This window comes from Pagrus pagrus, assembly GCF_965226575.1.
Source record: "Pagrus pagrus genome assembly, chromosome: 9".
NCBI classification, from domain to species: Eukaryota; Metazoa; Chordata; class Actinopteri; order Spariformes; family Sparidae; genus Pagrus; species Pagrus pagrus.
Genome location: NC_140193.1, coordinates 14,526,367 through 14,547,573, shown reverse-complemented (window position 1 = coordinate 14,547,573; position 21,207 = coordinate 14,526,367). Strand labels below are relative to the sequence as shown.

General features: G+C 42.2%; 1 protein-coding gene across 4 annotated transcripts in view; it reads right to left on the bottom strand.

Annotated features, from left to right (window-relative positions):
* Positions 1–19,545, bottom strand: part of map3k13 (mitogen-activated protein kinase kinase kinase 13) — a 32,928-nt gene extending 13,383 nt beyond the window's left edge. For 2 of the 4 annotated variants that reach the window (XM_084362990.1, XM_084362993.1), the window contains exons 1-2: positions 19,474–19,545; positions 7,449–7,527 (exon numbers count right to left, since the gene is read on the bottom strand). The gene's annotated coding sequence lies outside the window, so the exon portion shown is untranslated. Of the gene's footprint in view, positions 1–5,266; positions 5,538–7,448; positions 7,528–19,473 lie in introns of those variants that run through there. The other 2 variants (XM_084362992.1, XM_084362991.1) reach the window with 2 other exon arrangements.
* Positions 19,546–21,207: the final 1,662 nt, after the last annotated feature.

Here is a 21,207-nt window from a genome sequence, read left to right as displayed (position 1 = left end):
CTTTCAACTTCTTATAATTTTCATCCATTTGTACTCTCTCTGCCCAATCTCTTTCCTCTCACCTGAATCAGGGCCGAGTCTATGCATCTATATCTGACACCAAGAATAGGAAACGGACCTCTCGCTCCTTCCCATTAATCTCTAATGGAAGATCTCTATGGGCATAGAATCGCATGAATAATGTCTGCCCCTCATCAAGAAGGGTTTCGCTTACAGTCATTTATTTACAGGAACTTTCCGAAAGTGACCGTGATGACTGGGCCGAAGGACGCGCTGACATACGTCCCTCTGATGTTGAAAAAATGCTTGCACGAATCTCTTTAGAGAAAGAAACAATGTGGATGCTGAACTGAATCATTAAAAAGAAGAAAGAGGGGAAGGGAGATAGAGGGAGAGAGAGAGAGAGCTAGAGAAATTATCAGGGGCTGATCCTTTAATCCCTCTACAGGCCTCTAGAAACAAGCTTGTACAAACAGACCGTATTCAGCCCTCCCCCTCCATATCTCCTCCACACACTTCCTTTCATTTATCGCCTCTCTTAAGGCGACCTTATGTCAGTGGTCAATAGCACAATGCACCATGGGAACTTTAGTATATGAACATACTGTACATACTGACAGAGAGAGACTTCACTGGTACAGTTATTGTATCACACTTTATTAGTGTGTGTGTGTGTGTGTGTGTGTGTGTGTGTACATGGCAGCTGGTGATGCAGGGGGGATCAGGTTCAGAGAACACACACTCACACACACATGCCTGGGGCGTGTCTGGCAGGATCCAATAATCCCACTACTCCCAGCAATCCACTGGGGAAGGCAGTTATTCTGTGCCACTCAGCAAATGCTACTCCAGTTTTTTAGATTGGGTTTCAAGGTACTGAAGCCTAACAAAAGCAGCTGGACCTCTCACCACATATTAACAGACCTTTAACATACACAGGAGGTGCTCGTCACATTCACACTCACGCAGCAGCATCAGTAGCAGCAGCAGCAGAGTCATCTGTGTCTCCATCACTCGTCTCCTCATTAAGGGGAGTCCTGCTGGGCCCCATAGGGGGAACCTCCCTTTAGGTGACAGCTGCGCCACCAACAAAGAACCAATTTAGCCCCTATCCCACCTCGTCATTCACACGTTACCATGTCAACACAGCATCCATCCTGACCTTCTGGTAGCAGTCACACTCGCTCTCATCCAACACTTTGGAGAGGCCAAAAAAGCCTGGAGGTTGCTTTTAAATCCACTGAGTCACATACGTATTGGTCTTTTTTTGAAGAACATGCTATAGCTCTTTACCTCAAAAGAAGATGGGTGCTAGTCTCAGCCTCACGAGCCACAAAACATAGTGACAGCCCAATTATTGGATCTGATATTTGGCATTTGTAAGATAAACAGTGTTTTTTTTGTCCGATTGCCGCTAAATTAACTTATAAATGTGCTACTTTGGCTCTGATGCCTCTGCCTCTCTCTGTATGTAGTCAGAGACTCTGAAATAGCAGTGTTGGTGTTGTTCCTACAAAATTACAATTAATGATGCTCCACAACCATCATTTCAACTTACCAAACCGCGAAGAAAAACACATCAAGCTGACAAGGCTGAGTGGGTTAGATATAGGACTTTGAGATACATTATTGTGCTGTTCAGTTATTATTTTCCCTTTTTTTTCTGTTTTCTGATGAGCTTAAGGAAAATATGGTTTGGTTTAAAATAAACCCTTTCACAATATTTAACGTGTTACAAAGGATAACTTCTTCCACAGGCGTATAGTCGCACAGCTATAACAATACAAAAACATGATTGGTCAGTTGCAATGATGGTCCTGGAACAAGATTAATTATGATGATGATGGAACAATAACAAAACGGCAATATCAGATCATGCCAGACCAATTACCGGCTCCAATATTCACCATTGGTCCAAATTATGTGAATCTCACTACTTTGGCTTTGATGCAGCTGCCTCACTCTATCTGTGGTAACCCAACTCAGTAATCTAACTCGGTGTGGGGCCCACAGCATTGTCTGATTGGTTACATGTCAAGAGTAATAGCCTATCAACCCCGAACAATCTGAATCTGCAAAGTAACTAGTAACTAAAGTTATCAAAAATAAAAATTGATTAAAAAGGGTAATTACAACTAACTCAAGATAACATCACAGTTTATTCTAAATTTTGAATATGAGATTTTCTTTTACTAAAATTGTATTGACAGATATCAGTATCAGCCCTGAAAAATAAAAAATATAACTTCATTCAACTTCATCATTAGACGGAGATGTATGACTGCGGCCCAGGGTCAGACCTTTTCACAGATACTGTCCAGATCCGACGTCCTGGAGAGCTCACTGCTAGAAGGAAAAGATAAATACCTCCTCCAGACTGTTTCTGTCCCTCCTGACCTCCTCTCTTGAAACAAATGGAGCACAAAATGGATGGTGAGAGCAGGGCTCGTCTCCACTGAGCATCAATAAAAACAAAATAAACTGGACAAATACAAGAGTCTGTTATCAGACGGTCTCTAGCGTCTGCACTACACATGTGACCGTCTGTTATTCTGGGTCACAGTTGAACAGCTGAACTCTGCTATCTGTACTTGTTTCCCGAGTCAGTGCAGACTATGGACTTTCACAGCCAGTGTTTATCATGTGAGTAAACAATGTTACGAAACAGAAATCTGGGAACACACTGCTTGTAGATCGCTTTCTGGTCATTGAGTCTGCCAAATTAAAAACACATGCAGCAATGTCAAAAACAGAGACCTCGGAAATATGATTCTGCCAGCAGAGTCCTGATTTGATTGTCGGGATGTGGGCCGATGTCTAAATCAGCTTTCCCTCGCTACCGTGGCCGTGAGCGCTGCCAGAGGGGATTGGACGGCCTGCTGTAGGTGGTTGAAAGTAATAATCTGCTGGTGCGCGGCGCAGTGAGCGGGAGGGGGAAATAAACAAATTCTGGCACAGCGTTCAGGCATCTGCCGTCACATGGCTGACATTTTCTCTATAATCTGCCTTTCTTCATATTCTGATTCCCTCTGGTGACTCACCTGGGCTGATTTAACAACCTGGTTGGCTGGAGGGGAAAGCGGGCCACAGGACAATAATCCCTGCCTGCCTGCTACCCGGGGTTTGACTGGTGTTGCTGGGCAAATGGAACAAGGTCAAAGCTGCAAGCCACGGGGAAAGTGCCAGGTGGGATCATCTGGAATACGCCTGGTTCGTTGTGAAGGCAGGAGGAAGAGGAGGAGGAGGAGGAGGAGGAGGGCAGTCAGGTGGATGAATGAAACAGGCAGAGAGTGTGTAAAAACAGAACAGCTACACTTTGGCTTCTTCTTCTGAAGTCTAAAACATCAACATCTGAGTCATACTTTATAAAACTCAGCTGACCGACACGTTCTGGAGGCTGAAAGTGAATCTCAGAGTTGACATGGCTGTGAATAATTAGCACTCCAAACACACACACACACACACACACACACAACTCATGCCTCAAATAGCCTCAGCCGGTACCAGCCAGAATCAGAGAAAATAAATAACTGAAGAAAAGAGTGTGCGCCATCGACACGTCACACACTCTCCCCTCCAGCTTCATTCTTCCAGCCTCTCAGCGAGGCTGCAGCCAGCACTGCAACCAGGACACACCGCATCCTAAAATCTGCAACTACCACGCACACTCTACTCCGAAAAAACTCCAACATCGGCCTTTTCAGTCGAGTAGACTCTTTGTCCCCGGCGATGCTTAACGATAAAGCTTTACAGAGCTCTGTTTATGAATGCTAACCAGATCTGTCCAGATAGATGGTGAATGCAAACAGACCGAGAGGGATGGTGAGGGCCAAGGAGACAGTGGAGGGAAAGAATAGTTCAGAGAAAAGTAGAGGAAGAAAAGCAGATTAGGGAGACGGAAAAGGATACGGAGGGTTATGTGTGAGCGAGATGGAAGCAGAAAACAGAGAAAATAGAGAGACAAAAAGGAGAAACTGCCTGTCTGCTTCGCTGCTTGCGGCATGATACTGTACCGACCACGCTCCGATGGGAAAGACTCCCAGAGCGACAACAAAGGACACAAGAGGAGCCGGCTCCATGTGAACTGGGCCTGTCTGCCCTGCACGGCCAGGAGACAGGACACACACACATACACAAACACACTCAACACTGCACACCAGAGCAGCTGCTGCCACAACAATCCCCCTTGTGCTCTTTTAATAGGGACGGCCTGCCTGGCCCGCCAACAACAAGGGCTGAGGAGAGAGACAGACACACAAAAAGTGACACAACAGACAAACGCGCATGTTGCAGGAGACTGGCCGCGACTGACACCGTTATAACGGCTGCAATATGAAAATACACAAGGCTACGGAGCACAAAAAATAAATGGGGCATGTGAGTTTAACAAGAGGAAATGGGTGTTGGGCTTCTTTCGTCTGCATAAAGCCAAGAAATCAATGCACATTAGTGCTTCTGTCAGCTCCTGGGTTCATGCTATCGCTGCAATGTCAGCTTTGTTTTTATATTAAATCCTCTGGAGCAGCTCAAGTGAGACAATCTGGAAGAAAATATGGCAAACTCCTTGTGGATTTGAATATGCAGCCATTATTTCAAACGCTCAGTGGAGAATGCATGGATGGATGGAGCTCTCCCCTCCTCCTCCTCCTCCTCCTCCTCCTCCTCCTCCTCCTGCTCTCCTCTAAAGCCCGGCTGCCGGCTACTCATCCAGTGCAGTTACATAAACATGCTTAGTAGCAGAGGACAGAGGTGGGCACACAGACACACAAACACACACACACTGCTTTCCTGCTGCCAATCCGAGGGAATAAAGAGATGTATGAAGATGCAAAGTGGGGGAGAAATGTCAAGTGATCGTGGACAAAGAGGACAAAAACACTTGTGCACATTGTGAAATAACTGTGCGCCAAAACACGTGTGTCCCAGAAAAGTCTGTCATCTCTGACCAACCAGCGTCATAATGCTTCGGAGTATCATTCGGCTGCTACATCAGGAGGAGGAGGGGGCGGGTTTACCTTTACCTACGTCTCAACCTGTCCTTCAGAGGGCACGGAGATGTACTGCATCAAAAAGCAGCAGCAGCATCATCACAGCTGAGCCTAAAATAGCTCCTGCACGCACCAACGCACGACCGCTCAACACACTTCTGCAGCAGTGCCACTGAACAAACAATGACAGCTGATTCACAGACAAACAGCACACTTGACTTTGTCCTTGCAGACGTACACACAATCAAAGAAAACAAAAACACAAGCAGGAGAAGTACCTCCACATCACGCCACCTTCAGCTCAGAAGACACAGATTCAGCAGATTACTCACAGCAGACAGAGCTCAGATTCATGGTCCTCTCTCAGCTCAGAGGCAGGGATGGATAAAAAAAAAAAAAAAAAGCCGGGGAAGAAAAGGCTGAACTGACGGTCAGGATTGGAGAAAAACAACAAGAAATGCACAGAGAAAGCGAGACGGAGACATTCCTCTAACTCTCGCAGCACCTGGGCCGTGAGTGGGTGGCCGGCGGCAGCGTCACCGGGTCGCTGAAGACCTGCTCACGTCACACTTTTCATGAATGGAGCTGTCTGACGCAGAGAGGACGCGGCTCAAAGAGCAGAGGAGGAGGAGGAGGGAGGAGGTGGGGTGCAGGAGAGGTGGAGCTTTCCGCACAGACTCAAGAGAGGAGGAGCGACGAGAGATGAAGAGGACAGAGGAGGAGGAGGAGGGATGTATTTCAAAGCAGAGCCAGCTGGGAACAGCAGGTTAGGCTGCGGTGGCGTCTCTGTAAGTAGGACAGACCGTTTCTGCACAAGAGAAAATCCCTTTGTGCCAAATCAGTAATCAGTTCTCTCCACACCAGTTTTATCAACATCCCACATTAGACTGCACACTGAATCCTGCGTTTCCAGCAGGGACTACCCAGTTCTGATAATGTGTGTATACAATGTCAGAAAATAACATGAAAAAGACAAATTTCCTGGCCTGACATCTCTGTTTTAAAACACAAAGATGTTCAGTTTACGATCACATATCATCAAAATAGGCTGCTCCTCACTAGTGAGGAGCTGGAACCAGAGAGTTTAGGAAATTTGGGGCTTTAAAAATAACTAGAACGACTCCCAAGCTTAATCGAATATTCAAAAAGTCGTTTTTTGCTCTAAATACAAAGGACTCCTCTTTCCTTCAACACTGCTGTCAAACCAAGTGAAACTGTTTCTACATAGCAGGTCATCTGACTAAGAACTACAGGTACAGCAATGAGTGATGGTGATATGTTCAGACTAATGGCTTTATTAATGGATGACTAATGTCATCAGATCAGTTATATAAGCCATTCATTGGAAAAAAATCTGGAGTTTTCAGGAAAAATCCCTTTGGCTCCTGTGCATCCTCTTCTAGGACAACACTTGTGTAACCCTAAATCTTCTTTGGGAAATTTGCCTTTCATAACATTTATTGTTGTAAATTACACATATTATATATATTATTATATAAACTTGAATGGCACCCAGTAGAGTGCATACCTCTGCCAAGGCCCAACAGTCCCCTTTAATTCAATCAAGCCTAATCCAATATCATATAAAACATATTTAAATCTGCTAGATGCTGATTTTTATTAGTATCCACATCAAATTGTCCTCATAGATATCAGCCAACGAAATACAAAATATAAAGTGATTTTTTTCAAGATCAATGTATTATTCAGAATTATTATTCAAGAACAGCAAACAAAAAAAGGAGAGATTAGGAGGTCTGGGAGCTTATTACCCTCCTGGCATAGCACGAGATCAACCGCCATATAAAAACAGACTGTAGATGATCATTATTGCCGTGTTTACTATGTATAACGTCACACTAGACACTTGTGTTACACGCCATGCCTCTTTGCTTGCTGAACGGTGGCATGCTATCCAAAATCACACACTGCTGCGGCACAACATGACGTAAAGAAGGGTCTTCAATGCAAGGCCTACAGCACCACACCGCAAACACAACCTTCTCCTGTAGTCAAATGAAGTCTGACTATGTGATTGTCATCATCACATTGTTTTGGTTAACCTACACAGCTCGGCTTTCTCCACTGCAAGCTGATCAGTCAGTCAGCATATGTTTGCTCCATGTTTATACATGACATTATGTACTGACATCATCTGAATTTGAACATTTTCTCACATGTCTAATGTCGCAGAGCACTCAAATCTAAAAATCAAACCACCTGACAAGAGTCCAGACTCAGGGGAATAATAAAGTTCAAGCTCCAGGGCTGAAGGGCGACAACAGTCAGAGAAAAATCCAAATGTCAGAGTCAGAACATCACAATAGCCAGTCTTCACTCTCTCCCGAAAGGTCATTTAACGTCTCACAATTTCTCACACTCCCCATGAATGTGCTCAATTGCAGTCATTCAAAATGTGTGCAGCTTTGTGCAGGCTTGTGAATGTATGTGTGTACTCACCTGTCAGGTGGGTTCTGAGCATCTCACAAGATTTGTGTTCCGAGTCCGATCTTAGGTTCGGCTCCGTCTTGCTTCTCACCTGCATACAAACACACACAGCGAGAGCAGGGTTAAAGGTTAAACAGGCCGAGAACTGGCATGAATGAAGATGATGCGTTGAGTGTATAATGCACAACAAAAGGTACAGCCAGAAATTGACTGAAGGGTTGAGTCACCAGATAATCAAAAATCCGGTGGGTCTAACTCAGACGGAGGGAGGTGTGTGTGTCTGTCTGTCTGCAGTGTTGCATGTTTGTGAGTGCTAATGGCAGAGATTGAGGCTGACTGCGACCAGAGGGGGTATATATCAAAAGAGACTGATTGAGAGGGAGGTCCAGCGGGTGAAAGGAAAGGCTCGGGTAACATATGCTCCACCCCATACTCTCCATACAGGCCTAAACCTCTGGGGAAGGCGATGATGGAAGGAGGAGGACGGGGAGAGGAGCAGGAATGTAATGATGCATGGAGTGTGGGGGGTTGGGATATTGGAGCAGCATTGTCCAATCTCCGTCCTCAAGCCACACCCCAGCAGGGGGACACTGCCAGAGGAGGAGGTCCGGTATCCCGGGGCGAGGCTGAGGGGGCGACACTTCCAAAGACAGCCTATAAATGGCGTGAAATGACAGTCAAATGAGTCACGGTGCAGATGGCCGAGGATGCTGGGCTCTAATGGGGACTGACATTAGGGAACGGTGAGTGTGTTAGCGGATTTCTTCAAACTACACCTTTGTGATGCAAAGTCTAACATTAACACAATGTCAAGCATTCCTCTGGCCCTGATGAGCAAGAGTGGGTGGAAACTGAAATTCTTACTCCTGCCATGTTGGGAAGACACACACAAAAACACAGCAGGGGGATTCCCAAAAATACAGCTCTAGTTAAATATTGGCAGAGAGAGGGAGCGAACGACAGAGAGAGAGAGAGACATTAGATATCCAAAGAAGCATGAATTCAAATACCTGAGCTGTTTGCTTAGCGAGAACATCTAGCTCTGCTCTATAGCCGAAATTCCAAAGGTCAGCAGATCACAAGCCTCTGAGCTCATGTGGGAACAAGCAACGGCCACATTGTATCACAGAAACGAGCGACAAACACACCCCGACCAAGTGTCTTTAATAGACATGAAACACTCTTAAGTGCTGGTTTACTGTATTGAAGCATTTCACTGACACTGACAAAATCATGACATGGTTATGCACCTGTAAGCCTCTCTGTTCTAATCTTAGCAGTGATATCACATTACACATTCATCAGGCTGTTGTGGCATTTTCATACGCAGTATTGTAATTGTTGGCTTCAAACTTACCTACTTAGTCTGAAGCTTAAGAGGTTTTCCAATGTTTTAAATGCGCAGTTAATATTTTAAAAGGCTACCCAAGTGGTGGTGCTTTCAACAAATATTGATTGCATTTACTTTAAACTAATCAAAACAGTGCTTAATGGTGAGGACTACCTACCTACCTACCTACCTATCTAAAAAATAATGTATGAACATACATATACAAAATGAAACAGTATATTTTCAGTACGACATCACAAATCCACAGAAATTATATTGAGCCATGGCTGTGATTTCCTTCACTCTTCAGCTTTGTCACAAATATCTGAATTCATTTAACTTTAGTCTAAAGTTTCAAATAACTTTGAAGGGCAACAAGCGGGCAGCTGAAATCTGAGCTTATTTGTTTTCTTCTTTGATTACGGCTGTCTCATGAAATAAACATAAATAATGTTCGTCCTGGGGTCTTCACTTGACAAGAAAATACCATTTTCTTTGGACCACACGAAATAAATAAATAAATAAAAGCAAAGCTCATAATACTCAGATTACAAAACTGTTACTTTGTGATCATGAAAAACAAAAACCGCTCGTGGCCTTGCAGACTTTCTAAACACGCCTCTGCCATATTGACTGCAAACAATACGTTATGATTTTATTCCCACTAGGAAGGTGACAGATGTTGAAGGGATAATACTCCACCCTGTGCTGGATGACAACAATCACCACTAAATACACACTAAGGCTGCAATTACTCTGATATTAATCTGACAGTTATCATTTAGTCTGTGAAAGAGAAAAAAATATTTCTCCAAATGCCAAAATCTTTCATCTACAATAATATAAAACAGAGAAAATAAGAACACTTTCTGATTTAGGATGCTGAAACTTTGGTGTAGTTAACTGACGTTAACGTAACTAAAGTAACTAAAGTTGCTGAATCATTTTCTGTCATTAATCGACTACTTTCAGAAGACCTAAGTCGATTTAAATGTCTAAAATAATTACTTACATCCACTACTTGCCCATGAAACCTGACCTGGACCTTCTGAATCCATACAAATATTGTTTATATTTACTTATTCCAAGCCTCTCGATAGGCTGTCTGATATAAACCATAGCTACAACCAGATATTGATGACCTAAACCGACAAACTCTTGACATTTCCAAACCAAAGAGATAAAAGGAGCCTGACCTCACTCTCTCAATTATCTTTACTCCAGCAGTGGCCAAAAGCCTCTTGTTCTGTCTCCATCAGCGGCACGCAGACATGATGTACAGCCGGTCAGTGCTCCATGTGCCCCAGCCTCGCCTCCAAGTGCAACAGAGCTGTAAACCACACTGGCTCAGCTCTGTTATACACACTCATTACTATTTCACCAGCAGCGGAACAACAGCACTGACAGCTCCTGTGTCCCCCGCATTAATAAGAGAAAAAGCACCATCGAAGCTTACAGTGGTTTACCTTTACAATCTGCCATCGCATGCAGCGGCCAGGTACAGACACGCTGGCACACACACACACACACACACACACACTGTGTCTACTGTATGATTACAGACAAATCAATGGAGGTCTGCTCAGTTTGATTGTTGACACATTGAGGTATGTGGCTGTCAGACTACAGCCTATCAAGGGACAGTCAGTCTCTGCTTGTGATGTAAAAGAAAATGATCTTATGTTTAGCTTAAATGTTTTATTCTTTAATTTTGACTTTTTTTTCTTTGACTGACAATTCAAACTAATATTCTGTATAGAAATGTACATGTTGGGGGTCTTTATGCTCATTCGAAGTAAAGATAAGATATTGTCTAAAGTCCAAGGTATTGTTGACTTAAAACATGGCTGTTTTTTTCCAGTAGTTTCTGAAAAGTTAAAATTATGGAGATATCGTTATTCATTATGAGCTACAAAGCACACCGTTTCCTTAGCAATAAGGACCGAAAGTTGTCTAATCTAATCAACTAAGTTATATTTTCTATTATTCTATTAGAAAACTGCTGTAATAAATCAACTGATTGTGTTAAGATAACATCTACTATTTCAGAAGGTTGGTGCCATTTTAGTGAGGTACAGAGAAAGTACTGTTTTGGTAATGATCTAGCAAACTTCTAAAACCTAAACTTAAAGACCTATATCTTATGTTGAAAAATCTGAATGTGCAAAAATAGCTACAGCCTTGAAAAACATAGTCAAATAAAAGGCATAGTATTTTTGACCTCAAAGGTGGACTAATACAATTGCAATTCTCAATTAAAGTATTTAAGTAAATGTACTTCAGTATAGTAGGCTACAGGGCTGGCATGTCTACCTTTTGTGCCTGCGGTGTGTGTGTGTGTGTGTGTGTGACCTCTAAGACAATCAATGTGATAAACTGGGAAATAGTGTGCAAAGCAATTAAACTGTCAATAAAGGACTTTCTCAGCCACTGATTGGTTCAAGGTCTATTGCTGGCACAGCAACAGTCTGTCTTGATCTGCAGAGACGGGCCAGACACTTCTAGAAGTGATCTGAACCAAACCAAGATTATTTCATCACTATGTTCACTTTCAGGTCTGTTATCAAAGACACACCTTTATTACCTGTTCAGCTATATCATACTGTCCTGGAATGATTAGGTAGTACTCTGTCCTGTAATGCTAAAATGCAGCAAACAAACAAACAAACAAACAAAAAGCCAACAAACCCACTGTAGATTGCAAGAAGAGTTATATCAAGTTATTGGTAGCTAAAATTAGCTGATGAGATATCTTCGGCTAGCCTTGGTCAAAGCTAACCTAGCTAACTTTTCCCCCTAGACATTTCCTGTAATTGACCGATATTAATTTTAAGAAACCACCATCTTAGAAATTTAGTTTGGTGACATAAATAAAAAGGGCAAACAGCAATCATACAAATACACTAAGAAAGAACATCTAAAGTAGTCCCGCTAAAAAAAGCAGCTATTGTAGCATTAGCTTAACAGAGCGACTGTAATGTTATCATGTCATAAGTAGTCGTGCTAAAATGCAGCTAACATGGTGTTAGCTTAAAAGAGTAACAGTTGCTGTAGTTGCTGCTCTCTGTAGTCAACGTAAATTAGCTTTATTTACTTAATCTCGGGGACTGGTGTCCCCTGCTTGCAAAAACTGAAATTATTCACACTTTATTTTAGTGAAAACACTGAAGAAATATCCTCGTGATTAGAAATGTGTGGCTGGGTGTTGTTAGCACTGTTTCAACACCAAATGCAATCCTTTAAATCTCGCAGCCCCGCGGCCAACTGGATGAAATGTTGAATACAATTGAGTAAGTGGATGGGGAAGTCTGATGAGTTGGGAAAACACCGAAAGTAATGAGAACAGACTGTTCCTGAGTATGTTGACTTCATGTATGAGGACAAACCTGTTTGTCCATGATGAATGATAGAAACAGGCCGGCCTGGCTGGTTGTTTGGATTTACAAAGGCGGGCATGGATGAGAGAGTCCTGCACACAACAAGCACTGATTCTGAGAGACAGATAATGCTTGTGAGATTACCGTGCTGAGCCCACCAACAACCCACAGCCTGACCAATCCACACTGAGAGGAAATTACATAACAATGACTGGTTCGACGCTCCCGGAGGATTCTGCCCGCACCACAACAATCCATCTATCCCGGTTCAGTCTTTACCGTGAGTTCAGAGTAGGCTGCAGGAGCAGCAGACAGAAAGCCTACTGTGCTGCCCCCCCTCCTCCAAACTGTATGCACCTGGTAATCCCCAGCGTGATTTATGGGATTGTGTGCAGAGCTATAATGCAGAACACAGCAGCTAGTCTTAGATAACATAAAATGTTATGAAGGCTCTCCAGCCTTCTAATTATTTCACTAGAGAGAATTACAGAAGTGGGAGGAAATGGACACATGCTGGGAAGTCAGTTCGCCTCCTCCAGTCCACATCCCTGGACAGAGGATGTGAGGAAGAGCGTGGGGCTGCTGCAGTGGGTTGCAGGCAGTGGTGGTGTCCGAGACTACAACTGTGGGTGTTGGTGCCGTTAGACGAATATGTGAGGTTACAGAGGAGACTGCAGGGTAGAGCCCACCCTGTACATGCAGGATGCACTGTATACAGAAGCAAGTTAGTCAGAAAAAATAAAAAGTCTAATTTTATACTACTTTGCAACTAGTCCGACTGATGGAAGTAAAAAATTCTGATATTGATATATTGGCCAATATACACACGATCAAACACTTGAAGAGGAAGGATATTTTACAGTTAAACAATAAACTGTATTATTTAAAATGACAACAGTGCAATGACAACGTAAACTTAATTGGGAATTAAATAATGACACAGTATAATCTCTATAAAGAACATTAAACAAATATCGGGCAACAAATGCGCTGATACCAATATATCTGCGTCCAGCCAATTACGGCCAACTGATTTATTAGTCGGGCTCTAGTGCAGCTATAACCGTAAACAAGACTTCTGACAGGATCCACACTTATCATTAGCTGTATGGTTTAAGACAAAATATGACCAAATCACAAACAATCTACTTTTATGAAATAAATGTTCCTTTCTCACACTCGGCGACTCATTGTTTTCCACTTGTGTTTCTCACAGATGGTCTGTTCGAGAGCTAGAATGATTAACCAGCTTGTAATTATGTTGGCATCAGATAAATCGGTATTTTATTTCGACAATTAATCAAGACATCTCCAGCCATGTTTGTGTCAACCAAAGCTGATATTTTAAGCTAAAACGTGATGTTTTCCTCACCCTAACCGCGTGGTTTTTGTGTCTAAACCCAACAAGACCACACGCAAAGTGTTGCGACAACAAACGTAAAGTTGCAAGATATCCGTGGTTTGCAGAAATGTACATTGCCAATATTTATTCTGGTGTTTGGCCAGGAAACTAATCAATTTTTCATTATCAATTACCACATCAATTATTTTTTCCAATGATTGATTATGCATTTAATCATTTAGTTGCGTAATATACCCAACGTGTTTTGTCTGGTTAACAGCACACACAGCCTGCCTGTTATTTAGGCATGTAGCTGCACTAGTCTAATATTTATTTTGGTCACATGGTGCACGCTGCATCACACCTTGTGACTGATTTTATGACAATAACCCTGCTTGCATTAGACAAGCATGACTCATGGATACGTAAGAAAGCATTATACAACGATATGTGACTAACACTGCATCTCTTTCTACTCATATATTATTGTACAGATGCACACATCAGAGGTCAGAGATGTTGCAAATGCATTCCAGCAACCACACACACACACAGACACACACGCAGCCTGTATGACTTGTGCATGTGCTCCTCCACTCGTGTGTGTTAATATGCTCCCCATGAGGCGCTGCAGGCTGTGGTAATTATAGACGCTCGGCTCGCAGACACATCACAAGAGAGAAGTACATTTAAAGCCATGTGCAGTTGGGTGAATACAGTACACGCATACAAAGCACACTCACACTACTAAAATATTGTAGACGGTCATATAGAAAGTAATCTTTCGTGTTAATGTGAAGTGGGTCTCCTGCGACGGCTTTTTATGATGTTTGGCCACATTTATTTTCAGACTGCTCTCCAGGATGTAAAGCCTGCATGCTATTAGCAGCAAAGCCCAGGCACACATAGGGTTCAACAATGCCGAGCTAATCCAAACCCCTCACAGTCTCTACTGTAATACCCCTGCCCAAATATAAAAAGATGTGGGGGGCTTAACCTACTTCTCAACTGAATCCCAGTCCTAAAACAGGCTGACCAGCAGAGTGTCTGCAAATGTGTCCAATAAAACCATTGGCAAACTCCACCTCCAGGAGAGCCAACAGAGCAAGCGGGGCCCGGAAGATGGGAGACGCTTACTTTCTTCATCAAGCTGAGTTGTCCTTATTGGCATTTAGTGGTCTGATATAGATGTGAGGCGTGCCAGGCAGGCTCTCGGTGTGACAAGCTGGCCCTGCGTGTGGCGCACAGTAAGCTAAGGATGGAGATGGGGTGGAGGCAGGGCCTGTGGAGCTCAGACAGTGTCATTACAGAAATGTCAGTCAGAAGGGAGGAAGGAAGGGAGGAGAGGGCCTGAGGGAGGAGAGGGAGGAAAGGGGCCAAGACATTAATGTTCACATCCCTCCTTTAGCCCAGCGTTTGTTGTTTGGATTTTTCCACTCAACTGCCCTTCAATAGCTGAGCTGCACGCGATGGGAAACCTCCAGCACATAAACCTACGTGATGTCTGTTTTCAACGGCTGTTAGGCATTCATCTTTATAAACCGCACACATCTGAGACACATACATATATAGCTTAGAGAGATGATGAGTTTGACCCACTTTTGTGAGAACAGCTTATTTTTATTATCAATTTGTTGTAGTTTGATTTGCTGTGTTGTGTTTTCATAAATCAGTGAATCATTTAGTCGAAATAAAAACAGTGCCTAGTTCACGTTACAGATGTCACAGCTAACAGCTGTAAAGGATCTTCATCAAAGACAGCACACCACTGATAACACATATAAACTTTACATGTTTGAGCTTATGAAACACAGCGATGAGCTTATTCATTAAGCCTGATGGGACACGACGCCGACTGGAGCCACCGCTACATAAATGAGACCGAAAACAAACAAGCCGAGTCTCCGGGGTCAGGATTAGAGAGATCAGACCAGCTGCAAGGCTATGCTGCTGCTGTTGCTACACATGTCAATTACATAAATGCAGCTTCCTGTCTGTATGCCAGCATCAGGACCGCCCCACCTCCCTCCCCCCCCCCCCCCCCCAACCTCTCTGCTGACACTCTGCTCGACGTGGCACACGGTATTTAACTCAGATGTGCAGGTAGTCATGACACCTGGACAAAAAGGACAAACAAACAGGGTGACCCACTTCTTCCTGAAGAGGGGATTTGAGTGTTCAACCACTTAAGGGATGAGGCGAGTAGCACTGTATATTGTTCTTATTGTCAACAAATCCCACAAAAAAACAAAAGTATTTTTAGGTCTTTCGATACACTTCCCTATCCTGTCTGTGACACTAAATCTTTGGGTCAAAAATACGTTATTTTACCCCAGCATGGGCGAGAAAGTCCATAAAGGGATTGGAAAAGAAAGGACATCTTTATCTGCTGATGAAGGTCGAGTCATATGACTTCGAGCTCAAGAACCAAAGTGGACTTTGTGATGAGACTCTGTTGTCGACTACTGTTTCCAAGGTCAGGAATTAACTTTTGATCGCACCAAAAATATACAGTTTCATTTCTAAAACAAGGCTCTGTGATTTTCCAAATAAGCTGCTCTCTGTAGTTTTGACGAAACAGGACTGAAACGGGAGTAATGGGGCATTTGCTGGGGACTATTCACAGTGGCGGATTAATACTAATATAAACTAGAGCACCAATATATTAAATAAGATTTTCTTTTCATTTGTTAATTTAATTAAATTTAATTAATTAAATGTAGTCCCAAATTTTTAAGAATCTGATGTTCGCCTTAAATGTTTCCTTTAATCGAGCCAACAGTAAAAAATCCAAAGATATAAGGTTTAAAACTTGAATGGCACTCAGTAGAGCGCATACCTCCGCCAAGGCCCAACAATCCCCTTTAATTCAACCAAGCCTAATCCGATTTAAAATAAAACAAATCTTATATCAGCCCGATCCAGATTTTTATTGTGATCTGCATCAAACTGTACTCACTCATAGATACCAGCCACCTAAATACGCCTGATTTTTATTTTTTTTCCATCAAGATCAATGCATTATTCACTGAGATATTTACATCTCACAAGGTTAAAGAAAGTCAGAAAAAATTCCTGCATCTGTGCCTTTTTTATGGATCCGCACAAAACATCTAGGGGTCTATTCTGGGCTAAGACCTCCATCCAAGTGTCAGGGAAATCCGTTCAGAGGTTTTTGTGTCATCCTGCTGACAATCCAACTGACAAACAAACACATACGTACGAAAACATAACCTCCTCGGCGGAGCTGTTTTTGCTTGATTAATAGATTAACAAAACCGTTGCCAGTTTAGGTTGTCAAAAGTATCGATACAGACAAAACAAAATGAAAACGATACGACACAATATCTGTGTTCAAAAGTATCAAACTGACTAATTGTTGCGCCTCTACAAAGAATAATGCCAGCCTCGTTCTTTAAGCAACACTCATCTCATATTTGCTGCGACTAAAACGTAGGGGAGGGAAAATCCAGCACTTCACGCCTATTTGAAATGTTTCTGGAAATTAAACGGCTGTTGTAGTTTCATGTCACACCTTCACTAATGCGTATTGTTGAAATGCAAAACAATCTGCTCACTCTCCGTTGGCGGCAGATCTTGGGTTCAATGTCAAAGCACTCCTTGTATAAAAAGACTACATAAAACTGGTCCGCACGTGTCGCTGCTCACATTTGCTGTAAACCTGGTGTTCGGTGTCTTTGTGCCATAGTTAAGAGGAACACCTGAGAGGTGTAGGCTTCAACGCGCTGTTAGTGGGGGACCACATTTGGCTGATTGGTGCAGAGCATGACCTGTAACTGCACCGCACACACCGCAGCAGTTACAAGAGGAGCAGAGCCATTAGTGACACACGTGGACACTTACTGGAAATGTCCCGCTCAGCACAATGAGGCTGGAACACAATGCTGCTGCCATGACAGCACACAGCATCCACCGCTCACACGTGTGACGCTCTCCACGGCTGACCGACCGTCAGAGAACGTGGGACAGAAGTGAAAAGCAGCCGAACCATAAAGCTGTTGTGACATCGAGTCTTCGCGAAAGACGGATGAATGATCGTCTCTGATTTGTGTCAGATGGCCGCTGAGAGCTCAGAGAGCATGCAGGCTGATGTGTTATCAGTCCCACATCTGGCAGACGACACTGATCACCACTTCACCTCGCCTCTCTGAACATCAACATACAACAGTCCTGCGATAAATCTGACTTGCATCAAGCTTTTAATGCTTAGTTTTTTGTTGAAAGTGTTTTGGGAGAGGTGTTGGTTAAACGTTTTGGTCATTTATTAGAAGACTTTGTGACATGAGGTTTGGACTAGAGCGTCATGAATCTGGTGACTTCAGACTCGACTAAACAAAATCCAAAAAGACTTTAAACTCAACAAAAAGTCCGTCACAATAACTACTTTTGTTGGACGCCTAATTTTCCCCCAAAAATAATTGCAGTCAACAATATAATTGTTACTTTAAGACAATTTTATGCCACTAATATAAAGATAATAGCCGAATAATGCGGATGCACCTTTTCAAAGACCAGTGATCTTTGATTTATTAGGAATATTCAGATTACATTTATCCTGAATAAATTAAATAAAACCACACAACCAAAATAATAATGAAAAAAAATGCATGTGAACACAACGGGCAATATCAAGGTCAGGTACATATATCAATAAGACAATAACTATCTCTATTGTGGTTTGTTATTATTTTCCTGGAAATGGCAACCTTTTCATTACACATCACATGTGTGTATAACCAAGTGTTCGTGGTATCATTACTGTCCGTTTTTATATCAGGTATACTTTGAAATCGGTATCCTGCCACAACCCCACCAATGACTTCGATTTCAGCATTTCGTCCCTGTAATGACTTCATATCCTCCGCACACCCAAAAAGATTAAACTGATGTGTTTCATGTGAAAATGCAAATAATTGTAACTCTGAAACACACGGTAACAAGGCACACAGGATCATTTTGCTTTTAAATGCAGGTAATAACTACCAATCGTTCTTTAACAATACTATTGCTATATTTATAAATATGTAATAGCATTGCATTTGTTTAAGGGTGCATAAAAAACTTGTTTAAGACTTGGATTTGACTCTGGACTTCATAAAGCAAGACTTGACACCACAAAACAATGACTTTGTCCAAATTCTGGCTTGTGATGCTGCTGGATTTTAATGCATTATGCTTATGTGGAGCGGACAAAATATTAGAAACATCAGCACCACAAACTCAAAAATGAGATTAAACTCTTCAAAACAAAAACTGAACATTGTGTCATTTTAATGAAATCAGACTGCATCGTTTCAAACCAGGTGTAACTACGAAAACAGTGTAATAACATAATAACACCCTCATTAAGACCACATATTCGCAAATCAGAGCCAAACTCTCCCAGCCAGGATCATTTTCTCACAGTTTTGTTTGAGCCACGTAGTCAGAAATACTGCACAAAACTACAATCTAACTCAAAAACAAACATTTCTCCACCACCCACTATAATTTAGCCTCCTTTCCTGCAACAGCAGGGCAGAGCAGCCTATAATTTCCTCCTTCTCCTGGTTCAAACTAGATCCAAACACTTCAGTATTCACCCAGATTGTACACTTGGTTACATAATGAAGGCGAATAACAGCTTCAACCTTTTTTTTTAAATACTTGTATGCGCGAGAGGTCCACTTCATATCTGCTGTCCGACCCAAAGTGATTAAAAGTGACCACGCAGTGTTTCTCTGGGGAACATCTGAGGCTGTAAACTCATTCATAAACAGTCTGAACAGTCGCGTCACGGTCCATCGTCGTCGTGTTAATGCTCACAGACCCGAAGCTCAACTGACAGCTAGCCGAGTCAGCACATCCAGCTACATCCCGCGGGTCAAACCGGCCCGTTCGTCATCAAACAGAACCGACACCGAGGCTTTTTATCTCACTGCAAAGCCTCGTCTTTCGATACAAGTCGCATAAAATGGAGAATATTACCGTTAAGCTCCGCTGAGTCCCTCGGAGATGTCCAGCTGCCGCCTCTCTCCCCCTCTCGTCGCTCGGTCCATGTATTTATCATCCAATCCGATGGCGGAGTCTTGCGAGCGTCCTACGTCACTTCCGGACACTCTGGTACACCTGTGAGCTCCGGCGTACACGGCCGCAAAGATCGTCTACTGGACAGATGGTTCCAGCAAGCAGGACAAAAATGGCCGTAATGAAGAAGTGCAAAGTAAAAGTCATACCCATACGAATGATACGTGAGTAAAAGTACTAAAGTATCTGATATTAAATGTACTTCACGATTAAAAGTACAAATAAAAGTAAATTATACATTTATGTGCATGTCTGTATATAGTGTTTACTATATTACATTATCTGATTGCTGATTAAAATAAATCAATTTTAAAATGTGCTACTTTGGCTGTAATGCAGCCAGTAATCTGTGTAGTAACTAATAATTACAGATACCAAATAAATCTAGTGGAGTGGAAGTATAACGTACTCAAGTAAAGTACAAATACTTAAAAAGTGGACTGAAGTACAGTGCTTGAGTAAGTCTTAAAGTATGATATTACCTGTATGTAAGTACAAAAAGTAAAAGTAAATTCTACATTTATTTGTATGTATGTATATTGCATATACAATATTACATTACATTATCAATCTGGCTGATTATTAGATCTGATATTGACCAAATCAATGTAGTGGAGTAAAAGTACAATATTTGCCTCCGAAATGTAGTGGAGTGGAAGTATAAAATAGCATTAAATGTAAATACCCATATACAAGTACAAATACCTAAAACTTGGAATTAAGTACAGTACTTGAGTAAACGTACTTAGTTACATTCCACCACTGCTTACCAGCTAATAGCTAGTGTCTGTTTTATGAAATGTCAAGCTGAATTAATGATGGAATGTAACTAAGTAGGCTACATTTACTCAAGTACTGTACTTAAATACCACTTTACCCAAGCACAGCTTTGAGGCACTTTACATTATTGAATATTTCCATTTTCAACAAATTTCGGCTAAATGATCTCAACACTTCTTCCACTGCTGACATTAGTTATAGGTGTAAATGCAAGTAAAACTTAAGTATCTCTTAATTTCAAAAAGGGAACAACATGATGAGCCAAGAGTTAGAATTAAACTACAGCTCGCATGAGGCTGAGCACGTGTCTAAACCTCTGGGGCCACATTATCATCAAGAGATTACAAAAGATAGGTTATAATGAAGGACCCAATAAAAGTGATAAACAAAACTGCTGCAACAAATATGCAATTAATCAAACTACCAAAAAACAAGGTCTTCTTTGGTTTCTCTGATTCTTTCCCATTAAATGTTTCTGCTTTTTGTTTGTTTTGTTTTTCCGTATGTGAATCACAGAAATAAAGAAAGGGTTTTCCATGTCGAAGGCGCAGTATGGCCCTCAGACAAACCTTTAATCTTGCATGACATATACTATAAATAACCTCGACTCTCTAATGCATAATAGATAAGCAGACAACCATTGGCCTCTACTGTCTACATATCGCAACAACGGACGGTTACAGTTCATACATGCAAATCAATTTTCTAATCACGGCACAGGAGCAGCAACTACTTCTGACCACATAGTGTGTTTGTTGTGTTTACAGTGGAAAAATGACAAAATGCACAATTTCTTCAAATGCCAACACGCCACATTTAAACTGATTATTCAGTGTGGTGTCATGGCCCGTTCAA